General features: G+C 46.8%; 1 protein-coding gene across 3 annotated transcripts in view; it reads left to right on the top strand.

The window, feature by feature from the left end:
- The first annotated feature begins 730 nt into the window (after positions 1–730).
- Positions 731–19,179, top strand: part of LOC138113133 (uncharacterized) — a 45,752-nt gene continuing 27,303 nt past the window's right edge. The window contains exon 1 of one of the 3 annotated variants that reach the window (XM_069021050.1): positions 731–778. The gene's annotated coding sequence lies outside the window, so the exon portion shown is untranslated. Of the gene's footprint in view, positions 779–4,214; positions 4,261–19,179 lie in introns of those variants that run through there. The other 2 variants (XM_069021044.1, XM_069021048.1) reach the window with 2 other exon arrangements.

Below are 19,179 nucleotides of genomic sequence, written 5' to 3'. Positions count from 1 at the left end.
ATGAATGGTCAATTAAAACAGTTGTAAATGCAGGATACAATTCGTATTCCTATGCCCAGGAACAGGGATAAACGGAGGCGTTACCACTGTCTTGGCTTTATTCTCAGAGCAGCTCCCCTCTTTCCAGACAGACTGCCCGTCACGTGTAAGAGCCTGTGGAGGCTGATGCAGGAAGATAGTCAAGAGAGTCACCCGAGCCGTGCTTGCTGTAGGACAAAAGAACGTGCGATCTGTGACCGGAGATAGGGACTCCCGAGGTGGCCAGTCTAAAGAAAAGCTACCGGATATGGAAAATGAGGGATCCCAAGCACTGTAAGAGGAAGCCGAGGGCTAACCTAAACCCAGCTCGGAACTGCCCGGCCCTCTGGGGAAGGAGGGGCGCAGGGCTGGGGAGAAGGGCGGGCAACGAGAGACGAGCGCGCTACAGCCGGGGCTGCGGGGCCGCTTCCTCCCGGCCCCGCCAGGACCCCCCGCCCTGTCCCCTCAGCACCGCCCGCTCCCGGCCCCGCGGGGACGCCCCGCTCCATCCCCTCAGCACCGCTCGGGGCGGGGCCCTCCGGGGACCCCCCGCTCTGTCCCCTCAGCCCGCTCGGGGCGGGGCCCTGAGGCCGGTACCTCGCCCGAGCCGCGCCCGCCGTTGCCGCGGCGACGGGCTAAGCTGGGCCTGCGAGCGGCGGGCGCCGGGGGGCCGGGCCGGAGCCGACCCGCGGCTCGGCGCTGCCGGGGCGGGCATGCACAACAAAGGCAGCGGGCGACGCGTCCCGGGCGGGCTCCGCAGGTAGGTAGGTGCGGGCGACGGGCGGGCGGGTCCCTCTCGGCAGCCAGTCCCGCAGGATGTGTCCCCACCGCCCTGCTGTGAGGGGAGAGCGACCGGGGAGCGAGCTCCTTCTTCATCCTCAGCCCCGGCCCCGCCGCACCTTGCGGGCGCGGGGCTGCAACAAAGGCAAATGGCTGCGCGGCGGGGAGGGCTGCGGGACCGCTCATAGAGCGCTTTATGATTTATTTATCTGTGTGCTGGGTCTCGTTCCCCGGGTCCAGCGGGGCCGCTTGGGTCCTACCGGCAGCTCCGCGCCCAGCCTGGAGACGGGAGCGGGGGATACGCGCTCTTCCCAAGCCCTTCCACACCTGCCCCGGCTGACACCTGCTCGCTGCCGGGGTCCCGCATGTGCCCGCACCCCGCACTCGCTCGGTCCTCGCCGGCAGCGGGGGCTCCGCTGGCGCAGCACGGGCTGGAGCGCTCTGCCCGTGCCCTGGTCCGGATGAGCCCGGCCGCTCGTCCCGGCTCCTAAAACTGCACCCGCAGGGACAGACAGCTTTACAGTCGGCAGGACAGAGCCTTGGTGATGCCTGGGGGCTTTTTGTCATGTGCAAGGTGGGATATCGTGTGCTGGTACGGTACTAGGCTGAGTTCGATCGTTGGGAAGGGGTGGCTGGGCAGCACCTGGCTCTTTAAATCTGCGAGGTCCGAGTGAGTAATTTCTTAATTAATTTCCATGTAATTTCGACTCCAAGACGCATTCTCCCAAATTTTTAATAGGTTTTGATACCTGAGGTGTTAGCAAGGGCATCTGTTTGAATCCATAGAGGTAGAAGTTTTACTGCATTATTGAAAGCAGAATTCCCTGGAGGAAGATCTGTAAAATCAACTCATACCATTTTCATTTACACTGCAGCAAAGCAGCACTGGGTGCATCTACACTTTAGCCTTTCTCATTTCCTAGTCATTGTGGCACTGAAAAGCATTATAAACAACTCTGCTTGTTTGTTGGTATTATAGTAAGGCCTGAGGGCTTGGTAATGGTTTCTTTCACTCATGGCTCTCAAAATGCTTCACAGACATCAATTAAGACTGGGAGCACTGCTGCAAATCTGGGGAGGTTTTATTGATCTCATTTTACAGATGAAGGAGCAGATAAGAGACCTAGAAAGATTTAAGTCAAATCCAGAACCTAAGCACAAATTCCAAATTCCCTATTTAAGGTGTTCTTCCCCACCTTACTTTAAAAAATTTTCTCTTAATTTCACTGGCTGCTCCATGAGGTGTTTTGGGCACTGTCAGGCCACGTATGCTTTGGGATTTTGAGATACTGCTCTGGCATATTGCCAAAAGCGATGTGCCTTTAGTGCCATACTGTTGAGAAGAATGGTTTCTGAGTAAAACAAGTCTCTCTTATTTGGTTTGTACTGAGGTAGAACCCAAGAGCTCTATCATGGACGAGGATGCATTAGGCAAGGCATTGTGCAGACAGACAGCAAAGCATGCACAGAGCTGATGAGCCAAATACAGAAAGCCTGGGTGTCTGCTGTGGTTTCTTTGATAGCCTCCCTCAAAAAGAGATATGGTCTCTCTTCACTAAGGTCCTTTGAAGGGTATATTTCCAAAAGCAAAATTAGTGGTTCCTATTGTAACTGCAACTGCAAAGACTCCTGATCCTAGCCTGGTTTTGAGTCTGTCCGCTTTCTTTCATGGCCCAGACAGGAGACGGACTGTGTTTGAGATCTGGTTCACATCTTTAGGCAGTGCTTATATTGATCTCCTTTAAGGCTTTTAACCAGAGAACCCCAGGTGCAGTCTCAGATTTAAGGCTTTCCTCTGTCTGTAGAGCACTGTACAAGATAGCAACAGTAGCCCCAAAGCATTTATAAAGTTTTAATCTCGTTAAGCTTCATCTGTGTAAGAAAAGCCTACTGCAAGACTAGGTGATGATGCACAGCTCCCAGTAGTCACAGAGGAAAGGGAGAGGAATGCTTTTATGGATTTTCTGAGTTTATAATCCATTGCGTGTTTGCTGAGTCTGATTTAGTCTAACAAGATAGTCTGGAAATCCTGGTTTCTTAATATTTAAGTTTGTAGGACATCAAGTTCCACTTCAAATACAGCTCTCCCAACCAAACAATTACCCCCCAACCTCAAACACCTCAGTGCTGGAGGTGCAGGAAGCATTGCTGATTGATGGCAGGCAAGATATGGCATCACAGTTTGTTTCCTTTCCAGTGTTTCAGAGGACAGTTCTTTTAGAGGAGAGACAGCAAGGATAGCTCCAGGGCCTCCATGGCTGGGCATCAGCCAATTACTGTCATATCAGATTAGCTCTATGGCATATCAGCACACATTTATGTTAATACAAATGCAACATGACTGTTCCATAGTATTGATGGAATTATTGCGTTTACAGCCTTATAATATGACTAATTGAAAGGGAGGTTCTGATAACAAAACCATGGACTTTGAAGGTGATTTCTTCTGCAGCTTTTGAATGGGCCAGTTTGGAACTAAGAAATGAACTGCTAGAGGACATATTTTCCATTGATGCAGTTACCCTTTTTGGCAAGCTTTTGGGAGAAAAAACCTGTATCACAAAAGATAGGAAGATCTTAATGGGTTTTTTCCACCTTGCCATGATCCTGTTGCAATATAGCCTGTGCTGCTGTAGCTGCTTCTTGGTCTACGACAAAAGCTCTAACCTGCCTGTGTCCTGCAGGAATGTAGCCCTTGGAACCAGCCTGGAGATTTCCTCAGCTGCCACTGCAGTGAGCACATCTCCTTGTCCAGAGCAGCTTGGCAGCAGCAGTTGTGAGTGTGTTAGTGAGATGAGGAGGCATCACATGCAGCACTCCATAGCCAGGATTGGAAAGCTGTCCACAGCTTGATGAGTTTCCTGCTCCCATGTCACCTGCCAGCATTCACAGGATGCACCCATTTGTCTCTGGGAATAAACTGGGCACCTCTGGCCAGCATCTCCACAAGTCTTGCAGTCCCTGCTTCATAATGAGCCCAGTCTCAGCTTCCATCTGTTTTTCAGTTTGCAGTGGCCCTCACAGCTGGTTCCTGGCAGCCATTATCACCTTCCAGCACAGGAACAGCTTCAGCTCTGAGTCTTGGGAGGAGGGACAGGGCTGGCAGGATCAGTGAGATAAGGGAAAATAACAAAGAGGTAGAAAACAAGTACATGGGCACAGAGAGGGAAAGTGGACTGAGAACATATGTGACAATGAGGGGAAGATGAAGTGACAGGTGGGAGGCACTGCAAATCCTGAGACTTTGTGTGAGTTGCAGACGAGGTGAGATGTGGAGGAAGTCAGGGGGCTCTGCAGCTTGTAGGAACAGGGTGAGAGATGTCTGCTGTCAGGGATGGATTGCACTACAGCTGCCAGCCTGCCAGCTCACTGCCCAGGCTTCAGAGCTGTTCAGGCAGCCCGAGCCACTGCACAGCACTTGTTATTTTCCAGACATCCTCCTGTAAGTTACAGCAACAAAGGGTGAGTATCTCCGGGAGCTGCGCGGGAGTGCAGGGGTCAGTAACCTTGTCCATGGTGCCGTCCCTGCTAGGGGAGGGCCCTGGGAAAACCAGTGGCCCCACAGCAGGCACCAGCATCAGTTACATGAGGAGGAGCGATTTGCCGCTCAAGGACAGAAAGGACAGTGGAAAGTCTGTGATTTCAGGAATTAGTTATGGAAAGCTGGGATCCTCAGGCTGAAGTAATAAGAATAGCTGGAGAATGAGGCAATTCCCATATTCATGAGCTGACAGACTGCAGTCCCTTTGCCAAGGGTGTGTTAAATACACCAAGGGGCAGAGGAGTTTTCTGGCTTTGCTAACAGCTGCTTCAAGGTGAAGCACAAGGGGAAAAAAAAACTCTCCACTGTCTGCTGATACTCACTTTGCCATGTAACATCTCAGGGCCTGGAACAACTCAGGGCCCTTTGCAGACCTTTTGGAACAGTCTCTTCATATTCTAGAAATAACCTGTTTGGGAATTCAACAGTACCTGTCCTAAGGATTTCTCTCCAGAAAGGGACTAAAGGTTCTAAAGCTTTTGAAAGAAACCCTGTCCTAGACAGGAAGTCAAGGAGCAGCAGTAAATTTTTTCTTATAAAGAAAAAGCATGTCTTTGTGTTTTTAGCTAGAGAGAGTGTCTACGCCCTTGCCTTCTCTGCTGTTGAAATGCTTAAAGATACGTGTAAGCAAAAATCCATTTTTCCTTTGGGATATGAAGCTTCAGCAGATGGTAGTGGGAGTTTGCAGGCTTGGTTCTTTGTCAGTGCTTGCAGAAGCAGCCTGACACTGCACTAGTTGTGGATACAGTGCTAGAGCTGCTCCAGTCAGACATGGTGCAGCCCATCTTGTGGCTTCCCTGGCGTCTGGGAGCAGTGCTGGCAGTCTCCTGTCAAAAGTAATTTATTTACCACACAGCAATCCTACTGTTTCAGTAGGCAAGTTTAGGAAGCCAGTTAGCAACTGAAAGATGACAGTGGTTTTGACCACAATCAAGTGATTCACAAGACTCAGAATACACACAGCTGAACTTCTCATGCAAGGTTCTTCCCCCAGGAAAAAGGAAATTAAAGACCCTCAGACAATGAGCAGAGACAGCTCCATTCAGACCTAGCACAGAAGTGATACACATTAGTTTCTAGTGTCACAGCCTGTTGGAGCTGTTGTGTCAGATTTATTTGCTGGCTTCCTACCTTGTTGCAAGGACAACTTGCCTACCATTCCCTCTACTCAAGTCCTTGCTTATCTTAAGGATCTTTACATCTCAAGCATCTTTCTCAGTAAACACAGCTTGCAGAGAGGTCTAGAGGCAGAGCAGTGGGTCAGGGTTTGGCTGGAGCAGAATTAGCACCAGCCTTGGCTGGTACTGGATTGAAGCTGAGCCCCCCTAGACCAACAGGATATCAGTGCCTGGGGATATTAATCAGCTCTGTGCTGAAATACTGCTGTCACTCATGGTGGTGTGGCTGATCCTTCCAGCCTGCTTCTAGGAGTAGACAGAAGGAACCCCTTCCAAGAGGCGGTCTGTCTTGAAAGACCCTTTTCAAGAAATGCCTTGTAAGCGCCAGGGAGGTGACTGCTTCTCATAAAGGATCGATAGAGTTTCACTACTAATCTGTGCTGTGGTAGTTTAGACTGAAAAAAACCCCTCAGGCCTGAACTGAGACCTCTCAATTACAAGAAGATGAGAGCAGTCCCTCAGGAGGCCTGGTTTGCGGTACTTAACTGTTTTGCACTGATGTGCCCCATTTTTTACCACAGCTGTTGCAACAGCTCTGTTCTCTGTGGACAATCAGGGCTCAGGTTTCCACAACACAAGATAACCTGTCAGTAAGCCCCAGTGTGGCACTTCTCCTCCTATTTAAGGGCTCAATTTTAAGGGAAATTGGCGCTTTATGATTGCAGAAGCTGTACCTGCAGTGGGGAGACCTCACAAGACAGTACTTCAGCTTCCCTTAAAGCTCAGTATCACTGAAAACAAGCATCAGCCAAAGTCACAGGAAAAAAAAAAAGAAAAAGAAAATCTGTTTTTGAAAGAGGAATGGGTAGGCATGGATTCCTTTGTACTGATAAGCAGAGTGTGAGCTGATCAGATTTTTAAGATTAAGGTGCATAGCTTACTTGTTTGATCAGCCACTGGAGTTTTGGAACACCTTCCAACAGGTACAGGAAGAGTAGATGTCTCCTTCCTGGCTCTGAGAACTAGGTCTGCTAACTCAACAGCCAGTCCTGTCTTTCAGTGAGGATCCTCTGCCCTTCATTCTGGGTTCTGTCCTTACCTGGGTACCACAGAGCCACCTTCCCAAGGGAGACAGTCATTGCTTGTCTACACAGTGCTGCAATATTTCTGGTCACATGCAGACAGTGGAGCAATAACTCTGCAACACTTTTTGTTCTGGCTCTCAGCACACTCCTCAGGCTTTTCTTCATTCCAGCAGTAGCATGAAGTAAATCCATAAAACAGAGCTAACCCAGCCAGAAGAAGCTGCAGGCACTAGCATAGCCCACAACCACATCAGCAATCCTGTTCATGCTTACAACAGTGCAACATACATTAGTGTGTACCTTGGATATTTTTTTGTACAGGATGGCTTTTGACCTCCATGGGAAGAAGCTCCCTACTCCCCCTGGCCTGTCCAGAGAGATGAGAGTCAGGAACTTTATTTCCTCTTTGCCTAAGAGCCATTCTTTTACCTGTATCTCACCTCATATAAAGACCGTCAGAGCATAGTCCTTTTTGAGCGAAGTAATTTTCAGGTCAAAACTCCAGTTATGCCTCAAGCTAACGCTACCTTAAAGAGCAATCCCTTTGAAGAATGTATAAATGCCATACAAATAAACTCAAAGTTCTTGTAATAGGAAAGGCAGATGAGATTTATATATCTGGAGAGATGGTCTGCTGTTTTCAGATGGAAATTAGAGAAACAAAGCAGTTTGGCCCCTAGGTAGGTACTTATTAAGGGGCAGATTTCCATTTGCTTTCCTTGCTGGATTGTTTTGAAAGATGCGAGCACCTATTTTTGGTGAAATGTTGAAGCACATTCTGTGATAATATGGCTGTGACTTTTAAGGTGCTGAAGACGTTTAAGAATGAGGCTTTTGTGCTGTTCACTGGTGAATCTGAACATGGTTACAGATGTGGATATGTGTTAATAAAGTGGTTGAACTTTTGAAAGGCATACTGAGGTAAGGCCAGGTCAAGTGAGACCTCCACTTTTCCAGACAGTGAACAAGATCATGGTATATCTGGAAATACAACTCTTAGACCATGGTTCCACCTGCAGGACCATAGTACATCAATTTGTAAAATAGCATTAACAATCCACTTTGGATTATCTCTGTAGATTACCATAATTATTGTATGGTAAACATGTCCGTGTGGAAGAGCCCTCGGCAGCACTGTGCATGTGCAGACTGGCATTTGCCACACATGGTATTTAGCAGCTGCATCATCCTGCTGACATAGGCGTAGCTTCTGTAGGTGGAAGCCATGCACAGGGTGTGGTGACAGGAGGTAAGAGGTTTGTAAAGGTGAAAGCTGGACAAGCATGCTGAGATCAAATCTTTTGCTACACACCATCTACAGAACTTCCCCAGATTGATGTGTTACATCCAATGCCTCTCTCCTTTAATGACAGTTTCCAGCTCCTAAGCCCTGTGAACCAAACTTTGCATTCACAGCCCCATGCCACTGGCTGTCACCATCAGTTGCCTCTCTGGGTGCCAGTGTGGCAGCTGCACCCGCTGCCTCACGCTGGTGGTTGGACACAATGCTGTGTGCAGTGATGAGGGATGGGCTTCCTGTGCTTCACACATCTTCCACTCGATGGGAATCAGGTGCTCAACTGAGCTAAGACAGCGCCTCGGCTGTAGGATAGTGGGGTCTCACACAGGGTCAAGGTACAGAGGTTTGGGCAGTAAATGCTGCTTCAGGTTGAATTCCTGCTTTATAGCACAGCTCCAGCTCATAACACAGGACTGGAGCAGAGCTGTAATGGGAGGGCAAGTGGCTGTGACTGTGGGGCAGGTGATAGTCCTCCTTCAGCTTCTTCATCAGGGATGTGTGTGGGTCAAAGGATAAGGAGTTTATAGGAAAGCACAGAAAGATGGGTTGAGAGCCTTATCCGGCAACAGAATAGCAGAAGGTGCTCTCTGGCAGGAAAAGGCATTTCTTTAGCAACTAAGAGAGTGTGTAGCAGGGGTGCCTGTGTTTAGGAGTGGGGAGGAGAGAGGAGTTAACAGGAAGGCTGCAGGGTAATGCAGGGGAGCAGGGAACAGGCAGGATGAGGTGACAGCCAGAGCTGATGAATGGCAGTTGTGTGTTGGCTTGGGAAGTCTCTAAGTGGGAGCCCCACATACAAATGCCTGGAGCTTTTGAAAGTCAGCACATCAAGCACCAAAGCAGCAGATGTGCAGCATGACTCCACATGAGGAAGAGCAAGCAGCAGAATGCCTGGCTCCTAAAGAGGTTCTGCTCTTACCCTGCCCTATCCCCTCTGCCCATTTTGCCATTCCTGCTGCTGTTGGAAATACATAGCATCTGGAAAAAGCAATGCCCTTGTACAGTGCCTTTGGCTTCAGGAGAGTTCCTACAGCGTTGAATTCGCCCCATAGACTTTAATTACTCTCCACTGTGATAGTAATGAGAGCCAGTGGAATTGTACTGATTTTATTTCCTTTTAATTTGTTATGATGCTCTGGATGCAGATTAACTTTCCTAGCTCAATACATTTATTGATCCATCCTGCCTCGTGTTGCAGTAAATGGCTTGAAGAGGGGGGCAGCTGATTTCACTGTAGCTTCTCCTGGTAGCTCTACCACATGCAGTGTCCTCGCTCCTGCAGTAGCCAAAATCATATATCTTTGCTCGCTTCTGAGCAGGTTTTTTTCATCCATGTAAATGAGCATAAACACTAGCCTAGGGTACTGCTTCTCTATATGCAATAGTCCAGCTTCCTTTCTGTTTGATGTACTGACTATGAGGACTGATTTGTGATCATTTGGTGCAGATGAGCCTACTCCTAGGCCCAGCACACAGGGATGGTCCTCACTGACTGGAACTGTCCTGCAAGGAGAGGAGAGCTGCAGTCAGAGGTGTCTTCCAGCAGTGCTCCTTCAAGCACACATCTGTCCAGGAAGCCTCTGGCAGTGACCAGCCTCCTGTCCCCATGCCCATGCCCCTGCTGAGCATGGCTGATGGCCACAAAGTAGTTGTGGGGTGTGGAGCAGCAGGAAGGCTCTTAACTTCACAGCCTTCCTCCCAGTGAGGGAACCTGACAGCAAAGCTGCTTGTGTTGGACTACACCCTACTGAGGGATCCTCCTCCACTTTATTTGGGGAAAGACCCAGCACTCCTTGATGCAAAGTATTTAATGTCTTTTTTTTCTCTACTCTTACATCACTGAAGTTATAAGGGGGATGAGCCTGAGTTCTCTCCGTACAAAGCTCTAACAGAGGTTGAGATCAGGAGGCTAATTGTAACAGGCACAACTGCAAGATAATCTGCAGTCTCATTAGCAGGAAATTGCTCCACAGACTCAGTGACACCCCTGGCTCAGTGGAGCCAGGCTGGGTGTGCCAGTGCATTGGTGCAAGTGCATGGCCAGCCCCAGCGTGGAACCACCTGCCATCTCTGCACCACACAGCCTGCTGCTCCCAGCTGCTGGTAGCTTTCTGGGCCTGGCTGCAGACCTGGTGCTCCACCTAATTGAGTCAGCTCACAGGGCAGTGCAGTGCTTGGAAGCAGTAGGGGCATCTTCTGTTCCCCATGGTGTTCCTATCCTACATCATCTTGGATAGGAGAGATCCAAAGAAGAAAGAGAAGTTGGACTCAGCAGTCCTGCATCCCTCCACGTGCCAGCCCATTGACATAGACTGCAGCAGGAAGCCTGGTGTTCCAAGGCTCATCTTAGAAAGCTTCCTCATCCTCACCCATGCTCAAAACACTACTTTGTGGTATTCTAACTTTGTGTGTCCTTACAGCATGAGGCTGCTGTGCCACTCAAGTCCAGAGGGACACTGACTGCATTGCATGAGTGTCACATCATCAATCAGAGGCCATCGGGTGTACAAGTGCAGTCATTGCACTGCCAATGAGTAGCCCAGCAGCTCAGTGATTATTATCTGTTTGCTGATGGTGGTTATCAGTGCCTTGGAGGCATTCCTTGGAGCAGAAACAGGGTAGTTTTTCCTGAAATTAAAGTCTGAACAGTACCTTCAGATGTGAAATGTTACTTGCTTCTCTTGCAAAATAGTCCACCAGCTCTGTGCACAACTCTAATGCACAGGAACATGTGTACTGACCCTGCAGCACTGGGCAGGATAAAGCAGTGAAGAGGTAAATATCAGTTTTTCATGTCACACAGCTGTCTCCATGACTTAGAAGCCTATATGCAATTAAAGCAGCCAGGCAATTAACGTGAAAACAGTTGAGTCTGGTCTTAACCTAGTGCATGTCAACATGGCTGTTGCAGCTGCAAGGAAGCCTCAAATTTATCTGAATGGGCTTGCCCTTACACCCTTTATCTCTACCTTGCAGAATATGCATTTCCAAACTTTGTCATGTGTAATTTGTCCATAGAAGCATGGTGGCAGCAATCTTCTTTTTTTTCCTTGATCTCTGAAGATGTCCTGTGCACCTACCTGCCAGTATCCTGCTTATGTGGGCCCCAGAACTGCTCTCACCAGCTTCCTGGAAGATACTGGGCAAAATATTTGGAAAATGCTTTATGGAAGATCAGAAAATAGCATTAAGCAGAAAAACTGAGGTAAACTGGGGCACAGTGAAAAGTCAGATACAGAGGATTAGATCCCAAACCTCATCATCCTAGGGAGTTTGGGGCAGAATCCTGCAGACCCTCAGCCATGGACACCCATCATGCATTAGCCCAGCAGTGTCACTATGTCCTTGTACCTGGCAGCACTTCCTCAGGATACTTGGCATTCGTTTAGGAGGAGCAGAAGCTTTGGGGCCTAGTGATTCACCAGAGAAGGTGCTTATGCTGTCTTAGGCAGAGCAGTACAAATACGCATTTTTGGCTTAGTTCCACCATATCCTCAGAGAAAATAAAAAAAGCATTTAGCTTTTCTTTTTGCTGTATAGACAAAGCCAGGTTTCACACTTAGCTGGGCCATCAGTTACACTGATGATGAGTGTGCCTTCAGTACACCACCACTGAAGGCAGAACTGGAAGAAAGACTCTTTTGCTCCCTCACTTGTACCCTAGGGAAACATATGTGTCTCTTCAGGCAACTTACAGACTCTTTTGTGATCCCAGCCAGTCCAGTGTCCCCAAAATTCTAGCCAGCTCAATTTCATCTGTTTTATATCTCTTGGGTTAAAAAAGCCCAAAGAACAAACAAGCTTAAGGGAAACATCAATGTTTTCCTACTCTTGATTTACACCATTTGCCTTCCTTTCTGCCTGGAATGAGAACTAGGCTGCTTTGTGCCCTTCTCTAACTTTCTTTCATTGTTTAGGCTGGGAAATGAACTCTATCCCAGCCAAAACCAGGTGTATGTTTGAACAGGCTTCAGCTTCCCCCCTTCCCCAAAAGGGTTTGCATTGAAATGGACTTTTTATATCTTCCTGGAAAAAATGGGTTTGTATTGGAACCAGTGAAACTCTTGCTTCCCTACTTCTTTTGCAGTCCCTGCCTCACAGAATCACTTGAAAGGAAACAACATTTCCTCCAGGATTTGGGGTTTTGTGGTTTTTGTTGTTGGTTTGGGGTTTTTTAATAATAAAATCCTTTACTCTCACCTCCCAGTGGGAATTCCCTGAAGTACTCTCACCTGAGTGTACCTCAGGGACGATGCCTTGCTTAGAGAAAATGCTATAAATACCAGCTGGTCTCCTGAAGGAACAAAGCAAAGGAAGCCACGTAGCAACTGCTGTTGTCTGGCAGGTCAGAGGGCCACCATGCCTCCTAAACCAGCTCCCAAGGCAATTGTGCATCATCACCAGCCAGGTGCCCTTTCCAGAAGAGAACAGATGACTGCTTAAAAAAAAAAAAAAAAGAGAGAGAGAAAGAAAGAAGAGAAGAAAACAATGATGAAAGGTCAAAAGCAGCTGCTTTTGACAGAACCACACACACAGTTGTGCTGGTGGAGGGTAAAGAGAGGCATGTATGGGTCATGGACTGGTCTTCTGATACCACTGTCCTGTTCTTGCCCACATACCTGCATTTCCTTGCCACTTCAGAGGGGAAGGCACAGTGTCCCTCAAGACAGCTGGGCCATGCCAGCTTGTGCTCAAACAGTGGCTTGGAGCTCTCATACTTGAGCACAGGTCTCAGAATTAGGTTAATTTCAAGTAATTACACTTCAATTTTAGGAAACCTTACCTGACTTTCCTTGGTTCTCAGAGACTGAAAGGAGAGTTCTTGCAGATGCTGGAAGGTAGTTTTATTTTGGCCTCTTACAGATAATAGAGCTGAAACACAGGAATTGGAATGTCTTGTCTGGGGAGATCTGGGACCAGACATCAGTCTCATATGTTACCAAGTTACAGTTTGTTCACAGCATCTCCCATTCACATTGTTTGTTCACAACATCTCCCATGCAGCTGTGAGAGTTACAGTATTTGCTGCATTCACACACTTCAGAATGAGAAGTCACAACTTCAGTTTGTGGCTTCTCCAAATGATTTTAACCTCTGTCCACAAAAAGCTCAGGGGTGTAAATCAATGTCCTGTGACCTCCCACAGAGAAGCTATTAACAGACAGCAGGAAGAGAAAGTGCTGCCTCCATTTCAAGGCAAGGGCAAGTTGGCTTTAATTTTTAAAACACTTTCACAAGTGATTGATAAAGCAGTATTTTTGGAGAGGAGAGCAAACTGGCAGTCTTCTGGTGCTATGTCAAATGTCTCATGATGCCAGTGGTACATCAGAGTACCTTTACCAACATACTTCAGACACTGAGGCCTTGCTAAAATCATCTGCTCTGGCTGAAGCAGGAATGGCATCTGAAAGTAAAATCTGGCTTGAGGAAATAAGCAAGGCATCATGATCTCTGTATTCATTAAGATCTTAAGTCAAAGGCTGTCTTGTGTCCAGCTGTCTCAATGATCTAGAGGTTCTGTACCATCAGCACCTCACAAATTCTAGGTACCTGGTGGGGCACAAAGGAAAGCAATGCAAGCTGGAGCTGAGAACAGATCTGGCTATGAGGCCAGTTTCCATCATCAGCAGCTGGAAAGAGAGAAAGTGATGGGCTTCAGGGTGGGTCTGGAAATGTGGATAGTGGAGACCCCGTACCAGCAGCTGGGAAGCAGGAGCATGTTCATTGCATTTATCAGGTTTTCCTCTTTCTTTATTAACTGCAATTCCTCTGACCTCTGCAGGAGGACATACAGGAAGAGGAGCATTGGTCATCTTATTACAGTGCCTGATTTTGTTGTTGCTTTACATGTTTATCAAAGGTTTTGCCATTGACATCAGTGGAGTTGAAAAAGAGCTCAAGTGGGACCACATTAAGTTAGCAGGATTCTGTTCCAGGGCTTCTGACGTGCTTCCAAAATCCAGCCTTGCCACTGCCCAGGCTGTGGGTAATTTGATTCTGCTGATGCTGACAAGAGCCCCAAGCAGCAGCAGAGATTGCACCTCAAGATCTGCATACTGAGATGGTAGTGCCTATTTCTTAGCGTACCAGGCTGATTTATTTTCATACATAATGATCAGAAAAGCAAGCCAACACCCTCAGACATCCCTAGCTTGTGGTGAATATTGAAAAGCAAACATGATTCCAGTAAGAATTGTGAAAAATGGAGCCATTATATTCTGCAGAAGTTGATGGCTGAGGCAGAATGTTTCATGCCCTGGCAAATATCAGTGACATTAGCAGGCTGGCTTCCATTTGAGAGACGTGGGTGATTTTCACAGCCAGATGACCTCAGCACCAGGAACCAGGGCCTCTCACTTCACATGGAGAAAGCCCTTCAATCTTTAACTAGCCAATCTTTGACTTCATCTTATTTAAAGATTTTAGGCACTGTGCAGTGCTAAAGAGGATCTTGCCGAGCTCCTATTACCTCAGCAGCAGCTGATATGTAATGAATTATTCAAGACAAGCCAGTTCCTTCATCAATTTTAATAAATCAAGTTTTCCACCATGTTCTCAGCAGTGCTGCTGGCTGGGATATGATGAGGTAAGCCCATTATTTCTTGGGGCCTTTTTCGTTTGGTCCAGGTTTACATACCTGAGGGCCTCGATAACAACCAAGGGATTAGCAGCAGACAGTGCTAATTTGGGATAGATCTACAGTGAGCAGAAGAGACAACAGAATTCCCCCATCTCTCAGGAGATCACAAAGCTGTCTTTGCGCAGGGAAGATGGCTTTGCATCTACAGAAACAGACTCAGCTGCTACATGCTGACCCCCAGAGCAGAGTGTAGCCCTTCAGGCAGATGGCCTGGACACCACAGCAGCTGAGAGGCACTTACCTTCTTTCACACAGACTCAGTCTCATGGAATTGTTCCTACGCCTCTAATATTTCTCCTGAGCAGGCACACTGTGGTGTTTATGAACCAACCCCATTTAGGAAGTACCTGTGTGGATCAGCCGTCAATGTAACACATGCACACATTGCCAGGCACAACTATTAATGCATACACAACTACTAATGTAAACACAAGCAGCATCTCTCCTACACTGCAGAAATCCCATCCAGGCTGCTGATAAACTTCACAGAGCAATAGCTCCCACAGCCAACACCGAGCTGAGCTGGTGACTGTTGTAAAGCATCTTTCCCTGAGCTTCTGCTCAAACTCAACAACAGAAAATGCTTCCTGACATTGAAGCGCTTGTGGCACTTTCTCTACATCTCTTGAATAGCCAGGAACACACTTCTCTCTGTTCATTATCAACCTCAGAAGTGCTCATTCTGTTTTTTTGCTTCTCTCCTGGCCACATGGGAACCAAATTCATAATGGAGTCAAAGGCAAAAAGGTGCTCTACATCTCCTGTAGAATTTAATTTTATTACATTGTGCTGCACTGCATAAAGAGGTGAGAAAGGAGGAAATGGGTTTTTCTCTTCTCCTCTGTAAACTGCAAGTTACTTGGGGTAGGGTATTTCTCCAGCCTGGGCCTTGTAGAGAATGTAACACTTACTGTCCTTATCTCTCCTGTACACAAGACATGCAGTTTGTACTGGAGAGAAGCAGAGCATTCAGCCCAAACCCATTTCTACTGTGGCTGCAACCAGCTCTGACTCTTCCTGCATTCAGAGAACTTACATTGTCATGAGGACATGATCAGATAGCTGCACTTTACAGCACATGCAAGGAAGGCAGAAATCTCCATAGGTGCTTTTGTCATAATGTATTTTAGGAGAGGGAAGATGAATTGCTGAGGAGGAGAGAGGCTGGACATAAGCAATGCTAAGAATGAATTGCTTACAGTCCTGGTGATAAATTCAGGCACAGGTTAGTTCCAGTGTCTAACCTGCAGCATGTCTGTGGTGCATCTCATGATTGTGCTGCTGGTGAGACAGCCAAGCACAGCAATTTATCCACAGAGCTGGCATCAAGGCTCAGTTTGATTGATAGATGAAAGACAGACCTTGCTAAAGGAAGGTCACAATTATGAGTGATTTATTGATTTGCTCTTTGGGGATGGACCATAAAAGAATAGCGCCTAATTGTGAGAACTATGAGGGTGGCTCCTCACAGTGTATTAAATAGCAATAGCCATGTATCTGTGTTTCAAGAAGTGGGAGGGATGTTTTCAGATCCTGCAACCATTGCACCTGCTGGCTCTTCAAGTCTGCCTCACACAGACATAGGGCTGTTTCCCATGCCCAAGCCATTCCCACTAATCATCACAGCCCCCACTTCATTTTTGGAGTGACACCATGCTTTTTTTAGGACTCAAAGTATTTCAGCTCCTTTATACCCTCATTAATCCTGAAGCTCTTTAATTCTCCCTGTATCTTTTCCCCCCTTATCAGTTTTGCGCAATTCTTAGCTTGCCATTTTTATTTACTACTTTCCCAGTGTTTACACACGTAACATGCTTGTTTTCACTTTCCCAATAAACAAAAATCCTGGTTTTTTTTCAAACCAATATATTTACTTTCCTCAGCCACAGGACTGTGGCTATTTGAACATTTAGGGGGGCAAAAAAGTTCTCAATTATCATTTGTATTTTTCTACTCAAATTTCCCTTTATTACCTGGCTCAGTTGTTTTCAGCTCTCTGAAGCTGACATTTTAGAGTTGTAATGAGGGATAATTGGTTTGTACTGGGCTCTGTTTGCACACAGCAAATGTAACTGTGGAGTCATCATTGGTAACTAAGCAACCAGTTATGTGTTATTTCTGTGATCAATTCCTTGCTATCTGTCAAGATTAAGTCTAACACAGCATGCGTCCACAAGGGATACAACAATTTGTGGAGCTAAGAACCCATCATCTAAAAGACTAAGAGCAACAGCAGCACATGGCTCCTCACTTACTTCCCTGACTGCAGTCTCTTAGAGACACGAAACCTTTCTCTTTCAGTGGATGGGAAAGCTTAGTGGTCTTAGAGTCTTGATGGTTAATGCAGAAGAAGTTCATTGGCTGCCACATTTTATTCCTGCAATTCAGGCAGTGACAGCCAACCCATATTTACCCTTTATCTGTTAAAGCAAGTTGTTAATACTCAGAGGCTCTCTTTGCTAGTCAGAAGGCCACATGTGACAGACTTGAGTTGCTTTGCTCCTACATCCTAGAAGGTCACCCAGCAGTGGTCACTGCAGGGGAACTTCAAAAACACCTTGAATTTCTACTCTCTCATTCCACGTCAACATTTTTTTCTTCTTTTTGACTGTGGGTAATACTCAGCAACTTCAAGGGCTTGGAAAACTCCTAGTCAGGAAGCAAGCAAGGATGGACATCTCTGGGAAGGAAGGCGAGGTAGAAGCCAGGCAAGGTGGGCAGGTTGAGACAGTAACATTGGAAAAGGAGCACAGTCCCACTGCACCTAAACAGGAAGAGCAGAGTGGGTCTCGTAACTGTATCTTTTTTCATCCAACAGGCCTCAGAGAAATCTGTAGTACCAACACAGCTCTGATGTCACCCAAGAAATAAAGCCAAGCAGATCAAGACAAACACACACACAGCCTAAGCCAAGTAAGGGCCAAGGCAAGAGCTTAAATGCAGCTCCCAGGCCAATGGGTGGCAGGAGCAGGGGTGGAGGTCCCGGATGAAGCTAGTCAAGGTAATTAGAGGCAGCTGTACAACACTCCTCAGCCTAAGCTTGGATCTGCTCTGCTACCCAAATTCTGTTCCAGAGGGATCACTAGGAGACATTTCATATAAAAGAAATCCATTTTAGCTTCATGCAGGGAAGAAAATGTGGTCCATCTGGAGCGGGTTGTAACAACTCTTCGATCACTGTCTATCTACAGCAAATGTTACATGGTGCTTAGAAAGAAATCTTTAGAAGCTCCATCTCCAGACTCAGTTTGCAACTTATCCTTGTTGCTGCTTGCTGAAAGGAGCCATATGGATTTTGTACTGAACGTTGCATAAATGCTAATATGCAAGTATATTTAGAGGTGGCATATGGGCAATAGTAAATGGAAATAAGTGGGTTTTTTGGTTCAGATTACACAGCCAAGTTCAGTGAAACAGATGTGCCAGTGGGTTAGCCAGGAAGCTTCATTATCTGGAGTCCCAGGTTCAGATCTTGATATGGGTTTTTTCTGCACTTGCTTGTGCTGGCTGACTTTGTCAACAGTACTAATGTTTGCCGGCAGATGTAGAAAATCTTGAAGACTTCAGCCATTGTAAAAAAAAAAAAACCCACAACATACAGTCTGATCTGGATTATATTTTAGACCAGTCAGAGGCAGCAATCTTTATTCTCTGGGGTCCTGTAGGTACAAAGGTACCTGTCAGTTATTTGCATCAATTTAGGAAAGTTATGTTGTAGTCTAGTAGCTGACAGAAGAGCCTGCTATAGCTAGTAGATGTAGGAGATTGTTTTACTTTTTTTTTTTTTAATCCTTGCAGAACACCAGAAGGTCCTGAGTATGTGGGAGTTTGTGGGCTTCAGTGCCCTCTCTTTGAGGGAGGGTGACACGATTCATACTGGCACAGTGTGTCACAGCTCCTGTTGTGCCTGCCCCAGTCAGGGAGCAGGAACTTCCTCTCTGCCCAGGCAACAGGTATTTGAGCTGGATCTGAAAGTTCTGGGCTGAGTCCCATCTGGCATCAGATGAGCTGATATCTGCACAGTAACCGGCTGTGTTAAACAATCTCCTATTTCACTCTTTTCTATTTTTCAGTGTTTGCAGAATTTACTCATGGAGCCTCAAGCAAAAAAAAAAATCCAAGTTGAGATAGAAATTTCTCATGAAGCTGTAGATAAGGCATCCCCTTTGATGATAATACTACAATTTTATCTGCTCTGATTAAAAGGTTAATTAGATTTAGACCTCCTATGCACAAAGGAAAAATGACAGCATCCTGACAGATTTTAACAACTTGCTCAGAGGTTGTCTTACAGCTAATCCACTGTGGTCACTACAGTCCCCTCTTCTGTCACAGCCTGCTGCCTCTTTTTTACAGCCTTGCCTGCACATTAAAGAGCATCCATAAAGCATTTTGCCACTGGTCCTGCCAGCTGATGAGTCCTTTTTAAAGCCTACTCATTGCATCGCGTGCATTTCTCTTTGCATAGGGAAGTAGTTAGCTTTGAATGTCACCCAGTCCTATGGAGGCAAGTGGGAAGATGGATTATGTTGGCAGCAGTCCATCCATCTGTTCATCTGCCAACACTAATGTTTAGCTTTTCAAGATCCCAGTTGTCTTAAATAATGCTGACCTACAGGATCTGGGGTGGGAAAGGTCACGTAGCTCATTTAGTCTTCCATTTCTTAAGTGGTAATTAAACTTTCTGAGGTGTTATAGCT

Source organism: Aphelocoma coerulescens, chromosome 7 (assembly GCF_041296385.1).
Source record: "Aphelocoma coerulescens isolate FSJ_1873_10779 chromosome 7, UR_Acoe_1.0, whole genome shotgun sequence".
Classification (NCBI taxonomy): Eukaryota; Metazoa; Chordata; class Aves; order Passeriformes; family Corvidae; genus Aphelocoma; species Aphelocoma coerulescens.
This window is presented reverse-complemented; position numbering and strand designations above follow the sequence as displayed.